Here is a 21,481-nt window from a genome sequence, read left to right on the forward strand (position 1 = left end):
AGCTCTCAGATTGTGAAAACTCTGCCTCTGAAATCTATAGCTAGTAACACCTTTTTCACCTGCCCAGACTGAAATCCCACAATCCTTTGCAAGCGCCAAGGCACTCTGGAGAAGCTGTGGGTGTGGTTTGTTTAGTTTATAGGAAATTAGGGTATTAAAACAAAACAAAACAAGTATTTGGCTTGAGGAATGCCCTATAAACTATATGTAAGGAACACAATTATGCAAGGAGTAAAAGTTCATCTCGGATCCACTTTAATATGACTAAAATTAGGACTATAATAGGACTACAGACTTCCATTATTCTATGAATCCTATAATCTATATCATCCTATGTCCATTCTTCATTATTATAGTCCTAGTCTAATAATTGAGTTATAATCCTTATAATAAGGCCTGGAATGTCTTTGCCTAAAAATGGCCACACGTTTAACCTCTTCACAACTGAGGGGTTTTACCCCTTGAGCAACAGAGCAATTTTCACCTCTCAGCAAACTTCCGCGAACCACAATAGACTTCGATAGGGAGGCGAACTTTGAAAAATAGAAACACTTATGCTGGCCACAAAAGTGATGAAAAAGATGTTTCAAGGTGTCTAACACCTGGAGGGGGGAATGGCAGACTGGGATAGACACCAAAATTCCCAGGGAAAAACCTGGATTTTTACGCAAAGCAGCGTTTTAAGGGCAGAAATTACATTGAATGCTAAATTGCAGGCCTAAAGTGCTTTTAAGACATCTTGCATATGTATACATCAATCAGGGAGTGTAATTAGAGTACTGCTTCACACTGACACTCACTGTAACGCACCACAAACAGCTGTTTGTGTTGTGATGGCCATGCTGGACTGGTGCGCACCATGGCAAGAGTGCAGGCCGTGGTGGGTTTCAAGCCCATATGGTCGCTGAGGTAGCTGAATGACAGAACAGTGACTGTCCAGCTGATCAAATTTGGTCTGTCCACAATGAAGCAACGACCTTATTATCGTGGGTGTGCCCCCCCTGCCCCCCCCCCCCCCGACACACTCATATAGCCGTCGGTCATTGTGATACGCAAGCACCTTCACCGCGGCAAGTAAATGATCACGAAGGGGCATGGGCACATGCACATGCCTTTTGTTTTGTTGCTGCAGCTGCAGTGCAGCCAGAAAAATTAGGCAGGCATGTACACGCACCAGAAAAATTATTATAGTGGCCGCTGCCGGAGAAGGCAGTCAACCGGCCTGCTGGCAGAGATGCTGTGTGGGGACTGACTTAGTCTTCGGGCAGGCCTAAGCGTGCTTTGCAGACCAGGCATCCGTGGTCAGATGGACCCTTGACCCAATGCTGTGTGCCAGAGATGTCACCACTTGTGTTTCAACATCACGGTACAGTTTAGGTATCACCTTTTTTGAGAAAAAATTGCGGCTTGGTATCTTCCACTGCGGTGTGTGGCTTTGCTTTTGTGTGCTGCTTTTCCTCAGGTGGTCATCCCATTGCAGTATCTGCTTTGTAATCATGTGCCTTCGTAAGGTAGTTGTCCCTACTCGGTTCTTGGTCTTTCCACGGCTCAATTTTTGGTGGCAGAGAGTACAGATGGCATTGCTCTCATCTGAGGCAGACAGACAAAAAATGTTCCACACTGCTGAGCCCCGGGGTGATGGCACTTTGGTGGTGGCGGCCGACTGAGTGTTAAGTGGGGTGCCAGAATCAGAGGAGGAGGAGGAAGATATGTCACGCTTCCGTGCGGAAGCTGAGAAAGATGAGGTGTTCTGTGTTAAATAGTCAACTATGTCCTGACAATATTGGGGGTTGATGGCACGTGCCTTCTTCTGAACATTTACTTTGGTCGAGAGCCGCGCAATATCACTACAGCGCGACCTCGAACAGGTGTCCTGCCTCTGCCTTTTGTTTTGTCCATATTGGGGGGGATGAAGTAAAAGGTATGCACTGACTTGACTAATACAATGTGCAGTCACACAGGTGCAGTTAACAGGTATGCACTGAGTGGTATATCACCCTGCGTGCACTCATGTAGGTAGGTGGGTGCACTGAACACAACAGGTAGGTATATGCAGTGATGGGTAATACAATGTGCACCTGTCACACACAGACAGGTAGCGTAGAGGCACAGTGACACTGCGTGCACTCAGCTCACGTAGGTAGGTGGGTGCACAGTGAACAACAGGTAGGTAGGTATATGCAGTAATGGGTATTACAATGAGCACCTGTCACACACAGACAGGTAGCGGACAGGCACAGAGACACTGCGTGCGCTCACGTAGGTGGGTGCACAGTGAACAACAGTGTGTCACACACACAGGTAGTCACTGAATGTGCTGGGCCTGGCAGTGACACACACAGTATGAATTATCAAGGCAATCTATGCAACAAAAGTGTCAGTAGGACACACAGAAAAACAAATTAGATCACAAGAACAAGATTAGCTCTCAAAAGAGCTGTTGAGGGGTGCTTTTTTAGCAATAAGAATCAGCAAGGAGCAAGCTAAGAAGCCTACAAGAGCCTAACTAATCTTTCCTTATGAGAGAGTCTGCAGCAGCTGTCCCTTCTCTATTTACTGCAGGCACACGAGTGAGTAAAATGGCCGGCAATGCCTGCCGTTTATAAGGGGGGGAGTGGCTCCAGGAGGGAGTGTAGCCTGATTGGCTACAGTGTGCCTGCTGACTGTGATGTAGAGGGTCAAAGTTGACATGAAGTGTACTATGAATGGGAAACTTTTTTTGTTCACAACAATCGTGCGATTTCTCATAGAAGCCGTTGATCATTGCTTCGGGGGACTTAGATCAATGAATTCTCATTCATTGATCTCTGGGCTAGCGGGTGGCGATGGGAGCATGCGCACACGAGTGAGCGGGAGCGCGGACATCGGCGGGAGTTCCTATATCTACGCCCTGAGCGGGGAAGTAAAGTTTAAAGTATATACATGGTACGGGGCGGGGAAGTGGTTTAAAGGGCGCGGCTATCTCCCCTATTTATTATAGCAGCTGTACAGAAGTCTTGGTGCTAACTGGCACTGCGATAAGCCACTTTTTGTATCTGCTATTCTATATGTATCCACTATTTATCACTGCAAATTGTAGCCGCTATTTGTAGCTTCTATTTTCTATGTGTATACGTGTACGCTATTTATTGCCCGTTTGTAGCTGCAACAAGGGTTAGGAATGAGAGGGAGGGGTTAAGGGTTAGGCACCACCAGGGAAGGGTTCTGTGTGAGAGTAGGGATAGGTTAGGTCATAGTAAAATATCAGTAAATATTACCAATATTTTACTATATGAATGTTGTAGAGTATTGGTAAAACTATCAATATTCTACTACCTCTATCCTGCACCCTTTTAAACTTGTGGCTTCCATCTTCAAATGTATGCCCTGGTATTGCTGCTAGCACTGGTTGCTGATTGTGCATTCTCATTAATTTACATGTCAAGGGCGGATTAAGACTTCTTGCCCGTTTAGGGCCTTTTAATGGCCTATGCCTCTCCCCACTACAGCTAGCCAAAAAGACCACAAGGGGGCGCTGAATCTACTACCTTGCCTAGGGACCCATTACATCTTTATCCCCCTCTGGGTTCCGGCGCTGGAATAGCAAGGAGTAGGGGGACAGGGGATGCCTCTGGATTTCCCAGAGGCTTCCTTCTACTTATGTAAGCAGCCATTTGGGGAACTTTTCTCCACTTCAGGTACACTTTAAATAAACAATATCTCAATGGTAGCTTTGGAGTGTAAGTGTCAAAGCACCCTCTAGAAGAGGCACAGGAGACAAAAAAGGGAGCCCAATGGTGTAGTATATCACATCAAGTAGATGGATGAAAAATGGTAATAAGAACTACTCACAAAAGGGGGTTTGCAGAGGGGCAACCGACCATGAGAAGCAGGTGGAAACAGTTAACCCGACTCCACTCAGGCAGGACACCGGGGACCTGGGTGCGGTCGCTCTACTTGAAGAAACACAGGAAGCAGATCCGAACTGATGTGAACCACGGATGCTCTGCTTCCACCCCTCAGACGGGTGGCGTGTGGGGGTATACTAAGCACTATTTGGGTAAAAGAGGCGCCCTGGTGTGTGATAAAAGCATTTAAGAACAGTTTAAAAATGACAAGGAAATGAGGTAGCTTACCTCAATGACGAAAAAAATCGTTGTAGTAACAAAAGATTTTTATTAGTGATAGCACAGGCAACGTGTTTTGCGGGTCTGAGCCCACTTCCTCAGGCCAATAAAAGTGCCAAACTAAATGAACAGTACAGCACAGGGAGCCTCTCAATAGTAGCCAAACAGCACATGCGTAAACCTAATGTGAGGTGCTATTTTATTTCAGTGACTTAAAATGTAAAGACAGTAAATCAAGCAAGTTTACTTCTTCATGCACAACGCAGAACAGCAACAGTCATTTCGGCAGCTCGGATTTGCGCAGCAGAATTACAGTTACATGAGCAGCTTACAACTCTGAACCCTGAAAAATGAAAAATCTCTGAACTTAAAACTGGCTAAACAAATGAATAATGAATACAGTGAGAAAAGTAACAGTGTACAAGACCTGCTTTTTACTATCAGACCTTCAGCATGAATATAATGTGCCTGTATATTGTAATCTTCATTTTGTAAACGAGGCCCTGTTTACTTTTAAATAGTTTATTAACATTTCTGACTACTTCTGCATGCAAAATGACTGATCTGGATGCATAAGTTCAATTTCTGATACGCAAACATTTTAGCCATCACCCCACTCTTCAGGTATTTGATCTTTTGGTGGCTCCTGGAGGTCATGTAGTGCTCCAGGCTTCCTGTGCCTGCACAACCACCCCTGTATACACATACAAACCATGGGGCATTTGGGTGGTGCTGAAATGCTTGATTAACTGTCACTGGCAAACACTTAAAGGACCACTATCGCAAAAAAGTAGGCAGTTAAAATCTGACAGAACCGACAGGTTTTGGGCCAGTCCATCCTCTCATGGGGTATTCTCGGGGTTTTCTTTGTTTTTAACAGCATCTCCTGAACAGCAGTTGCTAAGTGTAACTGACCAAATAGTGTGCAAGTGAGTAGGGAGGCTGGCTGGTATCTTACTATTTGGGCAGTTAAACTGCTGTTTAGGAAATTCTGTTAAAAACAAAGAAAATCCCTAAAGGTGGCCACTAATGATCCAATCTTTTTCATCCAATCTTACCATTTCTAGGTAATATAAGGTAACTGCCTGATGTATCCATTTAGTATTTTCACTCAATTTACCCTTATACTACATAGAATTGGTAAGATTGGATGAAAAAGATTGGATCATTAGTGGCCACCATAAGGCAGGGGTCACACTTACCGGCTTTCGTACGCGTTTTCTGCACAGAAAAACTGACTTCAACTGAGAACTCATGTTAATCAATGAGTTAGGTCACACTTTAATGCAGATTTCGCATGCAGAAAAAAAACTGACATCTTGCGCAATTTATCAGTTTTCTCTATAAATTACATTAGCTGTTGTAAGGTAGAGGTCACATTTGTCTTTCAGTTTTCTGAAAAGTGTAGAAACTGAAAGACAAGTGTGACCCCTGCCTGAGAATTCCTTATGAGGAGATGGACTGGCCCAAAACCTGTTGGTTCTGTCAGATTTTAACTGCCTACTTTTTTTGCGATAGTGGTCCTTGAAGAGGAGCTCACAGCCTAACCCCTCCATAGTTCTAGTCTAATGGTCTTTCTATAGTCTTACACCAATTTTGAGGGTGAACTAATTAACTTATCACTTACCCTCACAAACATGGGGAGAAAATACAAACTCCACCCAGATAATGTCTAAACCAAGAAATGAACCCTGGACTGCAACCCAGATTCTCCTTTACCAATATGTAAATGTGGGGGGTAGGGGGGGGGGGCTGTGCTCTAGCGGCTGCCTTCCTAACAGATTTTCCTACTCCTTCCTGTAACAAAAACTTGAGCAACCAAAAAAGCAAAAAATAAAATCTTCTATGAATTCATCATACACCTAAAGGAATACCTTGGGGTGTCTTCTTTCTAAAATGGGGTCACTTGTGGGGTTCCTATACCGCCATGGCATTTTAGGGGCCAAAAACCGTGAGGAGTAGTCTGGAAACCAAATGCCTCAAAATGACTGTTCAGGGGTATAAGCATCTGCAAATTTTGATGACAGGTGGTCTATGAGGGGCTGAATTTTGTGGAACCGGTCATAAGCAGGGTGGCCTCTTAGATGACAGGTTGTATTGGCACTGAAGTGCAGGAAGCGCAGGATGTTCTCAAATCGTGACCTGGACATGGCAGCATAGAACATGGGCATGTGATGTATTGGGTGCGTAGACCAATAAGACTGCAATACATTCTTTTTGACTAGACCCATGTTAAGGAGAAGGCCCCAAAAAATGTTACATTCGGAAACTTGGAGTGGTTTCCACCGAAAAGGCTGGGCATGGTAGCTTCTTGGATTGGCGGTTGCGTATTGTGTGGCATAACGGTTGGTTTCAGCCACAATTAAGTTGTAGAGACCAGCAGTGATCAGGAAAAAAAATTCTGTCACTGCGGTGGGGCGGGTGAGGGTTTGGCCGGGTAATCAGAAGCCCGCAGGGAGCAGATTAGGGCCTGATCTGAAGGATAGGAGTGCTAGGGGGTGACAGGTGGTAACAGGAGGTGATTGATGGGTGTCTCAGGGGGTGATTAGAAGGGAGAATAGATGCAATCAATGCACTGGAGAGGTGATCGGAAGGGGGTTTGAGGGGGATCTGAAGGTTTGGCCGAGTGATCAGGAGCCCACACGGGGCAAATTAGGGCCTGATCTGATGGATAGGTGTGCTAGGGGGTGACAGGTGGTGACAGGAGGTGATTGTTGGGTGTCTCAGGGTGTAATCAGAGGGGGGAATAGATGAAATCAATGCACTGGGGAGGTGATTATGGGGGTCTGAGGGCGATCTGAGGGTGTGGGCGGGTTATTGGGTGCCCGCAAGGGGCAGATGAGGGTCTGATCTGATGGGTATGATGAATAGCAGTGACAGGTGGTGACAGGGGGTGATTGATGGGTGATCAGTGGGTGATTAGAGGGGAGAACAGATGTAAATAATGCACTGGGAAGGTGATCAGGGGGGGTCTCAGGGCGATCTGAGGGTGTGGGCGGGTGTTTGGGTGGTCGTAAGGGCAGATTAGGTTCTGATCTGATGGGTAGCAGTGACAAGTGGTGACAGGGGGTGACGGGGTGATTGATAGGTGATCAGGGTGTGATTAGAGGGGGGAATGGATGCAAGCAATGCACTGGCGAGGTGATTAGGGGGGTCTGAGGGCGATCTGAGGGTGTGGGCAGGTAATTGGGTGCCCGCAAGGGGCAGATTAGGGTCTGATCTGATGGGTAGCAGTGACAGGCTTTCCTAATTATCTGTGATGTCAGGGCTGATCACTCGTTTTGTAATCCATCCAATCCCTTTCCTCCCAGACCTGAGTATAAGATTCAGATCTCATACTGTATGAAAGTTATGATGGAACACACAAGATGGGAAGCATCTGAAGAGTTTGCAGGGAGCAAGGGGAAGCTGTCAGACCAGCACGTAGCTGCACAGACATGTTATGTATAAATTAATGATAATGTGTAAACAATAGGCAGCCAGTAGGTCCCAAAATCTCTCTTGGAGGGAATGTTAAAAATAATGCACTATAATTGCAGTATTGCTCCGGAGGCAGTTTTGGATAATTTAGAATTATGTTAAACCTTTGCAAAGCCTTTGAATTAAGGGCTTGTTCACATCATACACGCTTCCGTGCACATTTGGAAGCGCATATAATGTGCGACACTCAAGAACAGCAGAAGGGCATAGACAGCCCTTCTGCTGTTCACATCATATGCGCTGCGCAGCAGTACGGTGCACTATGACGCGCTTGCGTACTGCTGCATGCATTAGGCCCGGAAGTGCAGAGCTGACCCATTCCCTGTAATGAATGGGATCAGCAGCGCAGCAGGTAGTGGCGCAGATGGTGTGCAATCATACACGTTGCGTTCCGATCGCACAGCCATCTGCACTAGATAAGATGTGAACAAGGCCTATGTCCATTTTTCTCCTACAGCCTTCTCGGATTCTTTATTCATAATAAAATTGTAAATAATATATAATTTTATTTATTTTTTAAAAAGCATGATTTTTAAAAGTCTGATTTCTCCAAAGTACACAAGTTCAGCCTGTGACGGCATTATGATTTGGTACAAGGTCGGACATTTGTGATTTGGAGTGTTTCTGACAGTATTACCGTTCTGCTGACGGCTCACTTTGCTGGTACTTACTGTAATTATGCATTTGATGTTTAGATTTTGAAAAATTTAATTTTTTTCCCCTCTTCCAGTTTTGTTCCAGGCAGCAATGAAAATTCCATTAAGGATAATATTCTTATCTCCTGCAGGCAAGGCTATCTTCTTTGTCATTAATTCAAATACACTAATTCTATTCCTCAAGGATAAATAAATCATCCCCTAATGCAACTTAGGCAGCTTTGCGGCGACATGAAGGAATTGCATTTCCCTTCCATACATTGAAAATAAAGGTCTCTAATTTAGAATTATTGTAGGTTTAGTCCCTGTCTCATCATCTTCTGTCTTGTCTAAAACTCATAAACCTTTCTAGTTGAATTTCTCAATCATTTATTGTTTGTGTCAAGCCAAGTTTTAAAAAAAATCACAAAGTATGCAATATATTCTGGGAAACCCAAAGTTGTGTCATGCAATTTATTTACTAAACCTTATGAATTTTCATATGTGATATTCTGGCCCGGGACTCCACTTAGTGTCACCATCTATAAGAAGTATTGGTTCCCTCTAACTAGTTTCAACGCTTTATTAAGTTTTGATAACCGTATTAAATACCTCGCTGGCATCTGTAGTTTTATAGCTTTTGTTAAACTGCTCGCCAAGAATATATTCTCCTCTGCTTAAAGTATTCTAATTAACTGCTGTGCCAGTGATGCTACAACCTATACGTTTAAACCGAATCATACGGCAAGGTCAAATAGATATAAAGCTTGTAAAAGTCACTAAGATTATTCGATTAAAAGCTTTAAAGTCATGTATATTATCTGAGGAATTCCTTGCATGATCCTAGTACTGGTGTTTTAATAGCTGTCGGCTGTGTCTACAGTACAGTTTCAGTTTTTGGTGAAAAATGTAGAGGTGGTTGTATCTTGAAAGGTTGATTAGTGGTACGTTTTCCATGAAAATGACACCTTTTAGTGGTAGCATCTTTTTGTTGCTCATAAAAAAACATGACAGACATGACATGGAAATATTATATGCAGACCTATACAATGCAATCTGAGGATTTACATAGGTAAAATAACTGAATGCTATTGATAAAATCTGAAGAAAGATCAGAAATTATAATTTATACAATTAGGCAGTAAGAATCTCAGGAGAGCGGATGTGGGTGGGAGGCACTAGACGGACCGAACGCGCAATGGAGTGCCGCATGTTATCTTGCTCTTCTCTCGTTGCATAATTCATACTATAGTTTATGTTTAACCTCTTGAGGACTGCAGGGCTAAACCCCCTAGTGACCAGGCCATTTTTCGTAAAATTGGCCACTGCAGCTTTAAGGCCAAGCTGCAGGGCCGCACAACACAGCACACAAGTGATCCCCCCCCCCCCTTTTCTCCCCACCAACAGAGCTCTCTGTTGGTGGGGTCTGATCGCTCCCCCGTGTTTATTTTTTGTATAATAAATATTATTGTTCGTGTTTTTTAAAAAAAAAAAACTGTTTCTTTAAACCCCTTCCCTCCCTCAACTCCCTCCCTCCCCACAGCCAGCCAATTACGGCAATCCGCTGTCATAGGCTTCTGCCTATGAGAGCCGATCGCTTTCTTGTCCCCCAGGGGGACAGCCGTGTCACACGGCTGTCCCCAGTGCAGCGCTGCTGCTGATCGCAGCGCTGCACAGTATAAATGGACGGCGATCACGCCGTCTAACAGTCTCTGAAGGCGGGGCGGAGCTCCGTCCTCCAAGCAGGAGATGCGCGTGCAGCTTGCGTGCAATCTCCTGCAAAACAGAGCCCTAGTACTTTACGCCAATCGGCGTCAGGCGGTCCTGGGGCTGCCGCCGCGGCCACACCCGTCGGTGTGACCCGGTCGGCAAGAGGTTAATTATCAAATCAAGCAAATAATTTCTCATCAGCTTATATGCAGCATAATTAAAACATTACAACATGGAGTGGACCCTATACCGGCTCATACCTTTAAGAACCTGCTTATTGTAGCAACCAAGAGAAGTAGAAACTTACAAGATGTCTTGGTACATGCCCACTTTGGGACTTCTACCAGTTCTACCAGCACAAGTAATTGGTTACCTGATTATACTCCACCAAAAGGCATGAGCCAATGTGGCCAGCAATGTAATTTTGTTACCAAATCAGCCCATTGAGTTCACTAGGAATGGTCGATGAGATGCAAATTCTTCAGAAATTATGCACATTTTAATGTATATGTATGCAGTTTGAAAATAGACAGTTTAAACCCATGTTTAAATTGATTGTTCCATTTTCAAGCTGCATATATTTGCATACAAATTTGCATAACTTTGCATCAACTTGGAATAATTTGCATATCTTTGATCATCCCTAGTGTTCACCCATGCACAGGGAGACATTTTCTTATACATTATATTTTTTGAAATGTCATTCAAAATGTTATTTATCAACTTATGTTCCCCTAGAGCAGTGATCTGCAAACTTGGTTCTCCAGCTGTTAAGGAACTACAAGTCCCACAATGCATTGCAGGAGTCTGACAGCAACAGTCATGATTCATACAGGCAAATGCATTGTGGGACTTGTAGTTCCTTAACAGCTGAAAAACCAAGTTTGCAGATCACTGCCATAGAGGATTTGTCTTATGTTGGTCAAACCAATTATGGAGGGAGTAGAATTAATAAGCATCACAGTACCATTAGATGTAAAGACACAAAATGACCAGTGGCAAGACATTTTGGAAAGTGGTCCCCGAGTATCTCAATTACGGTATGTTTTATGGCTGTTGAATATGTTTATACAAGCAAATATGGTGATGTGTTAAGAGTTCTGACCTGCTGGTGGCACTGCATGTCTGACTTGGTTTATTGTTTTTGCCCACCAGCAGATGGCTTTCAGTATCGTCTGGACAATAATATACTAAGAAACGATTGGTTTATCAGCTGGTGGAACAAGGCACCTAGGGCCATATGCAATTCACTTTTTCACCTGAGTTTTCTCCTAGCAGATAATTTTTCAACTTGATTTTAGAATAGGTTTTCAGCACTTTGCAATGGAAAAAAGTACCGAAAAGTGTGTGGAAAAACTGCTATCAATTTTTCTTTAGCATTTTCTTGCTTGCTGGTGGCTTGAAAGGCATTTTATAGACAAGTTTGAAAATATCACCTGGGAGAAAACTCAGTAGAAAAAGTCAATTGCATATGGGCCCTAGTCTGTAGAGATGGCCCGAACGGTTCGCTGACGAACGGTTCCCGGAAAACTTCTGTGGTATGCAATCGCGAAGAACCGAGAACTTTTCCGGAAGTTCGATTCGCCCCCATAGTGCATCATTAGGGTCAACTTTGACCCTCTACATCATAGTCAGCAGGCACAATGTAGCCAATCCGGCTACACACCCTCCTGGAGCTCCATCCCCCTTATAAAAGGCAGGCAGTGTCAGGCATTGGACTCACTTGTGTGCCTGCAGTAATTAGAGAAGGGAAAGTTGCTGTGCAGAGACCTATAGGGGATGCTTAGTTAGGCTCTTGTATTGTAGGCTTCTTAGCTTGCTCCTTGCTGATTCTTATTGCTAAAAAAGCACCCCTCAACAGCTCTTTTGAGAGCTAATCTTGTTGTTCTTGTGATTTTTGTGTGTGTGTGTGTGTGTGTGTGTGTGTGTGTGTGTGTGTGTGTGTCCCACAGACACTTGTGTTACATAGACAGCCTTGGTAATTCCTACTGTGTGTGCCACTGCCAGGCCCAGCACATTCAGTGACTACCTGTGTGTGTGACAGGTGCACATTGTAATACCCATAACTGCATATACCTACCTGTTGTTCACAGTGCACCCACCTACCTACATGAGCGCACGCAGTGTCACTGTGCCTGTCCGGTACCTGTCTATGTGTGACAGGTGCACATTGTAATACCCATCACTGCATATATCTACCTGTTGTTCACTTCAGTACACCCACCGACCTACGTTAGCGCACGCAGTGTGATATTCAATACCACCAGTCACTGTACCTGTTCACGGTACGTCTGTGTGACAGGTGCACATTTGTAATACCCATCACTGCATATACCTAGCTGTTATGTTCAGTGCACCCACCTACCTACGTGAGTGCACGCAGTGTGATATACCACTCCGTGCATACCTGTTAACACCTGTGTGACTGCACATTGTATTAGTCAAGTCAGTGCATACCTTTCACTTCATCACCCCCAATATGGACAAAACAAAAGGCAGAGGCAGGCCACCTGGCAGGTCTGTTCGAGGTCGCGCTGTCGTGATTTCATGTGGCCCTCGACCAAAGTACAGTGTTCAGAAGAAGGCACGTGCCATCAACCCCCAATATTGTCAGGACGTAGTTGACTATTTAACACAGAACACCTAATCTTTCTCAGCTTCCGCACGGAAGCGTGACATATCTTCCTCCTCCTGCTCTGATTCTGGCACCGCACTTAACACTCAGTCGGCGCCACCACCAAAGTGCCATCACCCCAGGGCTCAACGATGTGGAATTTATTTTGTGTGTCTGCCTCAGATGAGAGCAATGCCATCTGTACTCTCTGCCACTGAAAATTGAGCCGTGGAAAGACCAAGACCCGCGTAGGGACAACTACCTTACGAAGGCACATGATTACAAAGCACAAACTGCAATGGGATGACCACCTGAGGAAAAGCAGCACACAAAAGCAAAGCCACACACCGCAGTGGAAGATACCAGGCCGCATTTTTTTCTCAAAAAAGGCGATACCTAAACTGTACCGTGATGTTGAATGGCAAGTTGTGACATCTCTGGCACACTGTGTTGGGTCAGGGGTCCATCTGACCACAGATGTCTGGTCTGCAAAGCACGCTCAGGCCTGCCCGAAGACTAAGTCAGTCCCCACACACAGCATCTCTGCCTGTGCGCCGTGTGACTGCCTGCCCCAAGACTAAGTCGCTCTCCACACAGCATCTCTGCCCCTAGGCCAGTTGACTGCCTTCTCCGCCACCACCAACAGGGTCCAGTACTCCAGGCAGCAGCGTCGCTATAATAATTTTTCTGGTGCGTGTACATGCCTGCTTAAATTTTCTGGCTGCACTGCAGCTGCAACAACAAAACAAAAGGCATGTCTGCAGTGCATCCATAAAAATTAGGCAGGCATGTACACATGTGCCAATTTCCCTTCGTGATCATTACCTTGCCACGGTGAAGGGGCTTGCGTATCACAATGAAGCAATGACCGACGGCTATATGACTGTCTGGGGGGGGGGCACACCCAAGATAATGAGGTAGTTGCTTCATTGTGGACAGACTAAATATGAACAGTTGGACAGTCACTGTTGTTCTATCATTGAGCTACCACAGCCCGGCGACCATATGGGCTTGAAAACCGCCACGGCCTGCACTCTCGCCATGGTGCGCACCAGTCCAGCACAGTTGTCACTACACAAACAGCTGTTTGCGGTGCGTTACACAGTGAGTTTGGTGTGTGAAGCAGTACTCTAATTACACTCCCTGATTGATGTATACACATGCAAGGTGTTTTAAAGCACTTAAGGCCTGCAATTTAGCATTCAATGTGATTTCTGCCCTTAAAACGCTGCTTTGCGTCAAATCCAGATTTTTCCCCGGGACTTTTGGCTATCCCACTCATCCATGCAAAAACTCAGATGTTAGACCCCTTGAAACATCTTTTCCATCACTTTTCTGGACAGCATAAGTGTTTCTAGTTTTCAAAGTTCGCCTCCCCATTGAAGTCTATTGCAGTACGCGGAAGTTCGCGTTCGCGGTTCACGAACCGAAAATCTGAGGTTCGGGCCATCTTTACTAGTCTGTGGCCTTCCCCTAAAGCTAACTGGACATTTATCAATATGGCATCAACTGTTTAAATTTTCATTTAAGGATTCTGCTAACTTCAGAACCCTGTCAGAACCTCAGTTTAGTTTGGTTCTGGGGAGGTAGAAGGGGGTGGAGAAAATGTTCCCACCTTGAAAAGCATACAGTAATTTTCACAATGTTAAGGACAAAAAGTCCTCTCCTCCATCCCTGTTTGGTCTTTGAACAAGAAAGTGGAAGTAAATGAGGTGGAGTTATGGTGTGATCTTCAATTACTTTCTGGGCAGTGTGCATTCCCTATTTGCTGAACTATACATTATCTCCAGCTCTTTAGAGTTGCAGGGCTGTCTCTTGTATTGAGATAATCCACAGAGTGTGCCTCCAGTTTTGATGGGGACCCTGGAATGTGCCCTCAGTGTTATGGCACTTGATGATCATTAAAAGAAACTCATAAAACTCAGTCAGTCACTACTAAGTGGTATAAATGCCAGTTGGACAGGTATGATCTGCAACATAATTTCTAGGATCTAGGATAGCAGAGTAAACTAATGAACATGCCAACTTTTTTCTGTATGCCTCATCTTTCAATTTGCAGGTATGTAAAAAGGCTCCTTAGGGGTTATATTAGCTATCTCCAGACATATGACGCATTTTATTTGAACACACAACACGGTAAATAGAAAAAAACATGACTAATAAATATCAGATATCACAAATTCAAGATTTAATCAAAACTGTGTATTCTAATGCTTCGTATGGGATAATGTTATGAAAAGATGATTACTTTCTATGACAATTTCAGTGGAAAGAAATGAATGCTTGCACAACTGGCAGTGTCCAAGGTCACACTTTGATTGGTTAGGTTGGTTAGGTCACCCAAGGAGAGTTGGATTCAATTGGCTGGATGTACCTTGCATGCATACAATGCTCCAAGACTTGTTAGCCCAATTATCTCTGACCAGGAAAATAAGTGCTATGTATTGATTAGGAAAAGAATTAAGACAACGTAATATGTATAATATATGTTTCATAGATGCCGGGGTTTATAAGCCATATTAAACAAGTATATTTTTGAAGCATACGTTACTGCATGTCAGAGTTCTCACGAAATTAGATTATATTGTGCAAAATGTATGCATAGAAATAATCACGATAAAATGATTCTAAGCAACAACTTGAGAAAATACATTAACATTATTCATCCCCTGGAGCTTCTCTGAACAAGGCCATCAACAGAGGCTTTATCCTCCCACAGATATGTACAATTTTATCATTCTATTTTGTAGTTTTGACACTAAGGCACTGTGTTTAAAGGGACCCTGAGCAGTGGGATACATTTAAAATTGGTATTCACCTGAGGCTTCCTCCCGCCCACCATAGGCGTCACCAATCAGGAAGCCAGGGCCCGACACTCCAGGGGAGTGTCGCCGGTAACAGAGCCGCCAGAGGGACCCAGAATGGAGCCAGGAGGATGCCGGGGGACCTTGCAGGCTACGGTGGGCTGGAGGAAGCCCCAGGTGAGTACCAATTTTAAATTTACCCTACTGCTCAGGGTTCCTTTAAAAAAAGACCTATGCTCTGCTTACACATTATTTTAAAGCAGGAGGGTCCACATATATACTGTAAGTGGATAAATACTTGATCTACTTACATAACCGATGTATTGAACGGTCCACATTTTGATTTCAGTGAATTGTATATAGTAAATGAAGAGAATTATGTTCCTGGCAGTCTCCGTGTCTTTTTCCCACAAGCTGAAGCTAAATCCTGATGTAATTTCTTCCCTTAGTTCTCATAATATTTAAAAATGCATGGGGGGTCAGGCAGAGTTCATTGGAGGACCGGAGGGGGCGGGCAGGTATATATCTGTGGACGAGCTCAGAAATGTAGCTTGGGCAGGTCTTGTGCATAAATTTGTAGGTAAGGCACAGCATCTTAATACTGAATCTTAATACTGATCCTGAAGCAGGTAGGGAGCCAGTGTAGGGCATCACCCCTTATTTGGAACTCTCTTCCACAGCCTATACGTCATGCTCCAAACCTGGACATTTTTAAATGCACTCTTAAAACACACCTTTTCAGACAAGCTTATAACATTTTTTTAGCCCCTGTTTACTTATCTGTTCACAGTGTAATCAGAGGCAAAGGCTCAATGCCTCATCCATTCCCCCAGCCCCCACACGTCTCCTTACCTAGTGTGTCTCCCACTACCCTTTAGATTGTAAGCTCGCAAGGGCAGGGTCATCCTCCTAACATTTACTGTTTTTGTTGCAATATTTGTGCTGCTTGAGACTCTGCTGTATATTTTTGGTTGTACGTATGTTCCCTGAGTTGTCTTACTGCATTTTGTAAAGCGCTGCGGAATATGTCGGCGCTATATAAATAAATAATATTAATAATAGGGCTTCACAGGGGGAGAAGTGAAAGCAGAGCGGTGGGAAGAATGGATGAGTCTAGCTACTGCATTCATGACTGAACGAAGGGGTGCAATGCATTTCAAGGGGATTACAGTAGTCAAGGCAGGAGATGATGAGGGCATGGATGAGAAGCTTGGTAGTGTCTGGAGTCAGAGAGGGGCAGATTTTTGAGATGTTGCAAAGGTGGAAATTGCAGGCTCTGGTAACATTTTGGATGTGGGGACTGAAGGAGAGGGTAGAATCTAGAGTGATGCCCAGGCAGCGGGCCTGGAAGGTAGGGAGAATGGTAGTGCTGTTAATAGTGACGTGAATATCCAGGAGCGGCGGTGCAGCACGGAGCAGGAAAATGAGGAGCTCAGTTTTATCCAAGTTTAGCTTCAGGAACCTAGCTGACATCCAGAAGGAGATGGTTGAGAGGCAGAAGGAGACCTTGTCCATAGTGGAGGGGGAGAGATCGGGGGTGTGGAGATAGATTTGGGTATCATCGGCATATAAGTGGTATACCATCTAATTGCTACTAATTTAAAGCCATTTTAGGGGAGGAAAGCAATTAATGTATCTGTAGCTTTTGGGGATGTGGGAGGTGACTAGTGTACACAGAGGAAACCCACACAGACATGGGGAGAACATACAAACTCCATGAGAATACTGTCCTGGCCCAGATTTGAACCAGAGACCAAGTAGGTTTTGCGTATTCCCTCAATCTCCTAAACTAGTTTATGGAAGGAAGTTCTTGTTCATGTGCAGCTAAGCATTTGCAAATACCTTCAGTTTTAAGAAGCCAAAAATGTTCTTAGTATAGCTTTTACAGTAGAGGTATGTTTTGGTTCCTTTTGGCCTGGGGATTCTGGTTATGTGACTTAACCCTCCTGGGAGTAAGGGGTAAGCCGCGCAGGAGGATTTCTCAGGCCCTGCTGTGCCGATTTGCCTATTTTTCTTTTTGCAACACGCAGTTAGCACTTTGCTGGCTGCGTGTGCACTCTGATCGCCGCCGCTCTGCGCTGATTAGACGCCATTCGCTGCTCCGCGCCCCCCCCCCCCCTCCGACCCCGTGCGCTGCCTGGCCAATCAGTGCCAGGCAGCGCTGAGGGGTGGATCGGGACTCCCTTTGACGTCACGAAATCGATGACGTCATCCCGCCTGTTGCCATGGCGACGGGGGAAGCCCTACTGGAAATCCCGTTCAGAACAGGATTTCCTGACGGCCTTGATCGCCGGAGACGATCGAAGAGGGTGGGGGGATGCTGCTGCACAGCGGCTGTCATGTAGCGAGCCCTAGGCTCGCTACATGATTTAAAAAATAAATAAATAAATTGCTGCACTGCCCCCTGGCGGTTTTTAATAGACCGCCAGGAGGGTTATCTAGGTACTCTGCAGCAATGTAAACAAAAAAAAGAAAAGAAAAAGTAAAGCAACAGTACTCAACGGTTAAGGTAAAACATAGAACGTGATACTTACATTAACAGCTTACACAGTCAACTACAGCATTATCCACCAAGCAACACAGAACATGCAATAACCAAATATACAAGACTAAACTGTGTTATCATTGTACCCATTATTTTTCTCAACATTTCAAGGATTTTATCAACACATCAGCAGCCCAAATAAATTTAGAATTTAACAGTGCATTATCCAATAACCCCTAAATTGGTGGCTTCTATATACAGCCAAAGAAAAAAAGGCAAGCCGAGTATGACAGGTATGACCGCTCCCAGGGAACAAATATCTGGTCTTGGAGAAAATATCTTGAAACCACTAGCCAGAGATATGTACTGTTCATTTTCTGCAGGGTACAAATTATTTTTAGGCAATCTACATAATATTTATAAGTTAAAGTGGACCTGAACTCAGAACGTCCTCTCTGCTGTAAACGATACGCAACAGCATAATAATTTTTAAATAAAAAACATTTCTTTGTTACAACTGATACAAATCCTAAAATAAATCTGCACTGTTTCTACTTCCTAATTTATGGAAGCAGACATATTGTTAACATCCTGTGCTTTCAAATGAGCTTATCTGCCATCTCTGCCGTGGGTAGAGGGTAGAGATCAAATTACAACTTGTGATTACACACATGAGGAGGAATTAAACAGGCTAAACACTCTGAGGCTTTGTTCACATTAGAGGCATTTTTTGAAAAATGGAAGCGCCGGCGGTTTTTCCGAAACGCACAGAAAGCGGTTACACCATGCTGCGCTATGGTGTAGTTCAGACTAAAGCGTTCTATGCACTGTCAGGTTTAAAAAGCGGTGCATGAGCCGTTTTTGGGGTGTTTTTGCTATAATGCGAGGTATAGGAAAAGTGCAAAACGCTTTGAAAAGTGCTTTTCTCCACGGTTTTTGGAGCGTTTTTTTCCCCCGGAGTATTTAAGTCTGAAGTGTTTCCAGGTTAGATGCTGCTGCCTGTTTGTTTGAAGGGAGATTGTGAAAGAAAACCGGCAGCATGGCCAGGGCAAAGTGGTTTAACACTGCAGACCTCATCATCAAGGTGCAGGAGCACCCAGAGTTCTATGACAAGAGGTATCCAGGGGACAAAGAGACCGGCAAAACTGATGTGTTGTGGCCGGGCTGGCATTGCAGAAGAGTTTCTGGAAGAAGTTGGGCTGAATTATCTGACAGAGAAAAGGCAGAAAGATGTAAGTAGCCTATAATGCTGACACTGCACATGATCGAATGGCATGGTGTGTACTGTGTAGTTAGAATATGTGTTTATCTAGTGCATGTTATTAATGCAATGATAAAAGCTTAGCAATGGCAGTAGTTTGTACCCAAGCATATATGAATGTTAATACTTTAGTGCCAACAAAGCATAGATTCTTTTGAAAAATCAACTCAGACACATTTATTTCTTAAAGGGGAAGCAAAGTTAACTAGTAGACAACATTGGAAACATAGGGAAAGGCCATAAAAATAAAATTAATGCTGGTTTGAACCCCCTGGCCTCAAAGTACCGAGCCATTTGCTCTCTGATGGTCAGAGCAGTGTTGGTGCCCCTTAGCATACACCCTGGCAAGGTAGGTGGGATAGCCTCCTCTTCCTGCACAATATGGCCTTCCATGCGCCTGATAAAATTGTGGAGAATGCATGTGGCCTTCACCACTGTCACAGCATTTCCAAGCAGCATCTGTACAGCCGTGTGGTATATGCGCCACTTATTGGCGAGAATGTCAAAGGCGCACTCTACCACCTTCCTGGCTGTGCTGAGGTGGATATTAAAAATGTTTCTGTCTGCAGCGGAGCTCCTTCTGGAGAAAGGCCTCATCACATTTGGGGAAAGGGTAAAGGCCTCATCCCCAATGAAGTTGCAGGGATAAGGAGGTGAGGTGGTGTTGGGCCGTGGTCCTGGAATGTGGAGTTGGCCCAGTTGCAGTCGCATGCCAAAGCAGCTGTGGCGAAACACCGCAGAGTCACTACTGCTGCCATAGGCCCAAACGTCTATATAATCAAACTTATATTTAGGATCAACCACAGCCATCAGGACTATAAAAAAAAAAAATCCTATAATTATAGTACTGTGATCCAGACAAGGCAGGCATGATCATCCTCACATGCTTGCCGTCCACAGCCCCAATGCAATTAGGGAAATTGTGTAACTTCCAAAATAAAGCAATGTTCCTTTCCCACTTGGCATGGTCAGAACAAGGCATACATTCTTGCTGAAGCTCACTCCAGATGCTCCAACAGGTATCCAGCACAATATTCTGGATGGTAGACTCGCCCAGGCAAAACTCATAATGCAAAGCAGCATAACTTTGCCCTGTCGCCAGAAATCTGAAAAACACAAAAGAACATCATGTATGCATTGTTTTTTTCTAGGTGACCAACTGAAAAGAAGGTGGAAATCAGTTTGTGACAATTACAAGAAAGAGCTTGAGAAGCGGAGAAATGAGGAACAAAGTGGTGCCGCTGCCAGTGCCAGAAACCGAAAAAAGTATAAGTTTACAGACATCATGTCGTTTCTCAAACCACATACGGATACAGGAATGTAAGTATAAAAACATATTTTCTAATGTACATGTAATGTCGTCGTCATGAGAACACAGCATCCAATAATAACAAACCATATGTGGGTGTTCATTTTGCTGTACGAGAATACATGGTGCATGCTTTTCACTCAAAAGCACAACTTCCAAAAGATTGTTCTCTCACACCAAACAAGTTTGGAAAATCAGACATATTTTAAGTACGTTGCGTGTATAAATTGAATTTAATAACATTACATTATAAATCCCTCATGTATGAATGAAAGGTGCACACCATGTAGATTATACTGTACTTCACAATTGCTCTAGGCTGGTTTTAAATTAGTATTGGTGCACAAGCAAAAATAGAAAAATCGGCACTAGATGCAGTCCTGGCAGGTCAGGGGATGCAGGTGCATGAAGCAAGTTGTGCCTCCAGTAGATAAATTATCAGTTGAAAAGGAGAACTGCGTAAAACATACATGCAATGGAAATCAGCCTAAAGGCTAAGAGGCTGATTTCCATTGCATGTATGTTTTGAGGGTGTTGGGAGGATGAATTAAAGGTGACGTCTTTATGCATTTTGGTGCCCAGAAGCTCTTTTTTCCTTTTCAACTGAGATTTTAAATTAGTATACATATGTCTTATATTGGGTTTTTTTTTCAACCGCAGTACTGAAGATAATCTACCTCCTGATGAAAATACACAATCAACACCATGTAAGGCAGACATTACAGACCAAGCAACAGAGCAGAAACCTTCAACATCGGCTGCAGCATTAGAAGAAAACGTACCACTGCACTCTCCAAACAGTCCTACCATGCAGTTTAACCCATCATCTCACCATAATGAGTCATACCGATGCAGAGGCAAGAGCAGGTAGAGGTTTATCAAGGGCAGAATGAGACCAAAAGATGGTGACTTCCATTGAGAAGGCAGTTTCTCACATGGAAAAAAGGGATAGAGACCCAGGGGTATTGAAAGAGCCATGGGTACAGTTCATTATGAGCTTACTACCTACTTTACGCACAGTTCCAGAAGAGAACAATTCAGCTCTTCAGCGTAGTATCATTGAGACGATTGAAAGAT

At 44.2% G+C, this 21,481-nt stretch overlaps 1 long non-coding RNA gene across 1 annotated transcript in view; it reads right to left on the bottom strand.

Moving 5' to 3' along the window:
* The window catches only part of LOC137544159 (uncharacterized), a 45,445-nt gene that overhangs the window by 13,796 nt on the left and 10,168 nt on the right, over positions 1-21,481 (bottom strand). The window lies entirely within an intron of this gene.

Source organism: Hyperolius riggenbachi, chromosome 2 (genome assembly GCF_040937935.1).
Source record: "Hyperolius riggenbachi isolate aHypRig1 chromosome 2, aHypRig1.pri, whole genome shotgun sequence".
NCBI classification, from domain to species: Eukaryota; Metazoa; Chordata; class Amphibia; order Anura; family Hyperoliidae; genus Hyperolius; species Hyperolius riggenbachi.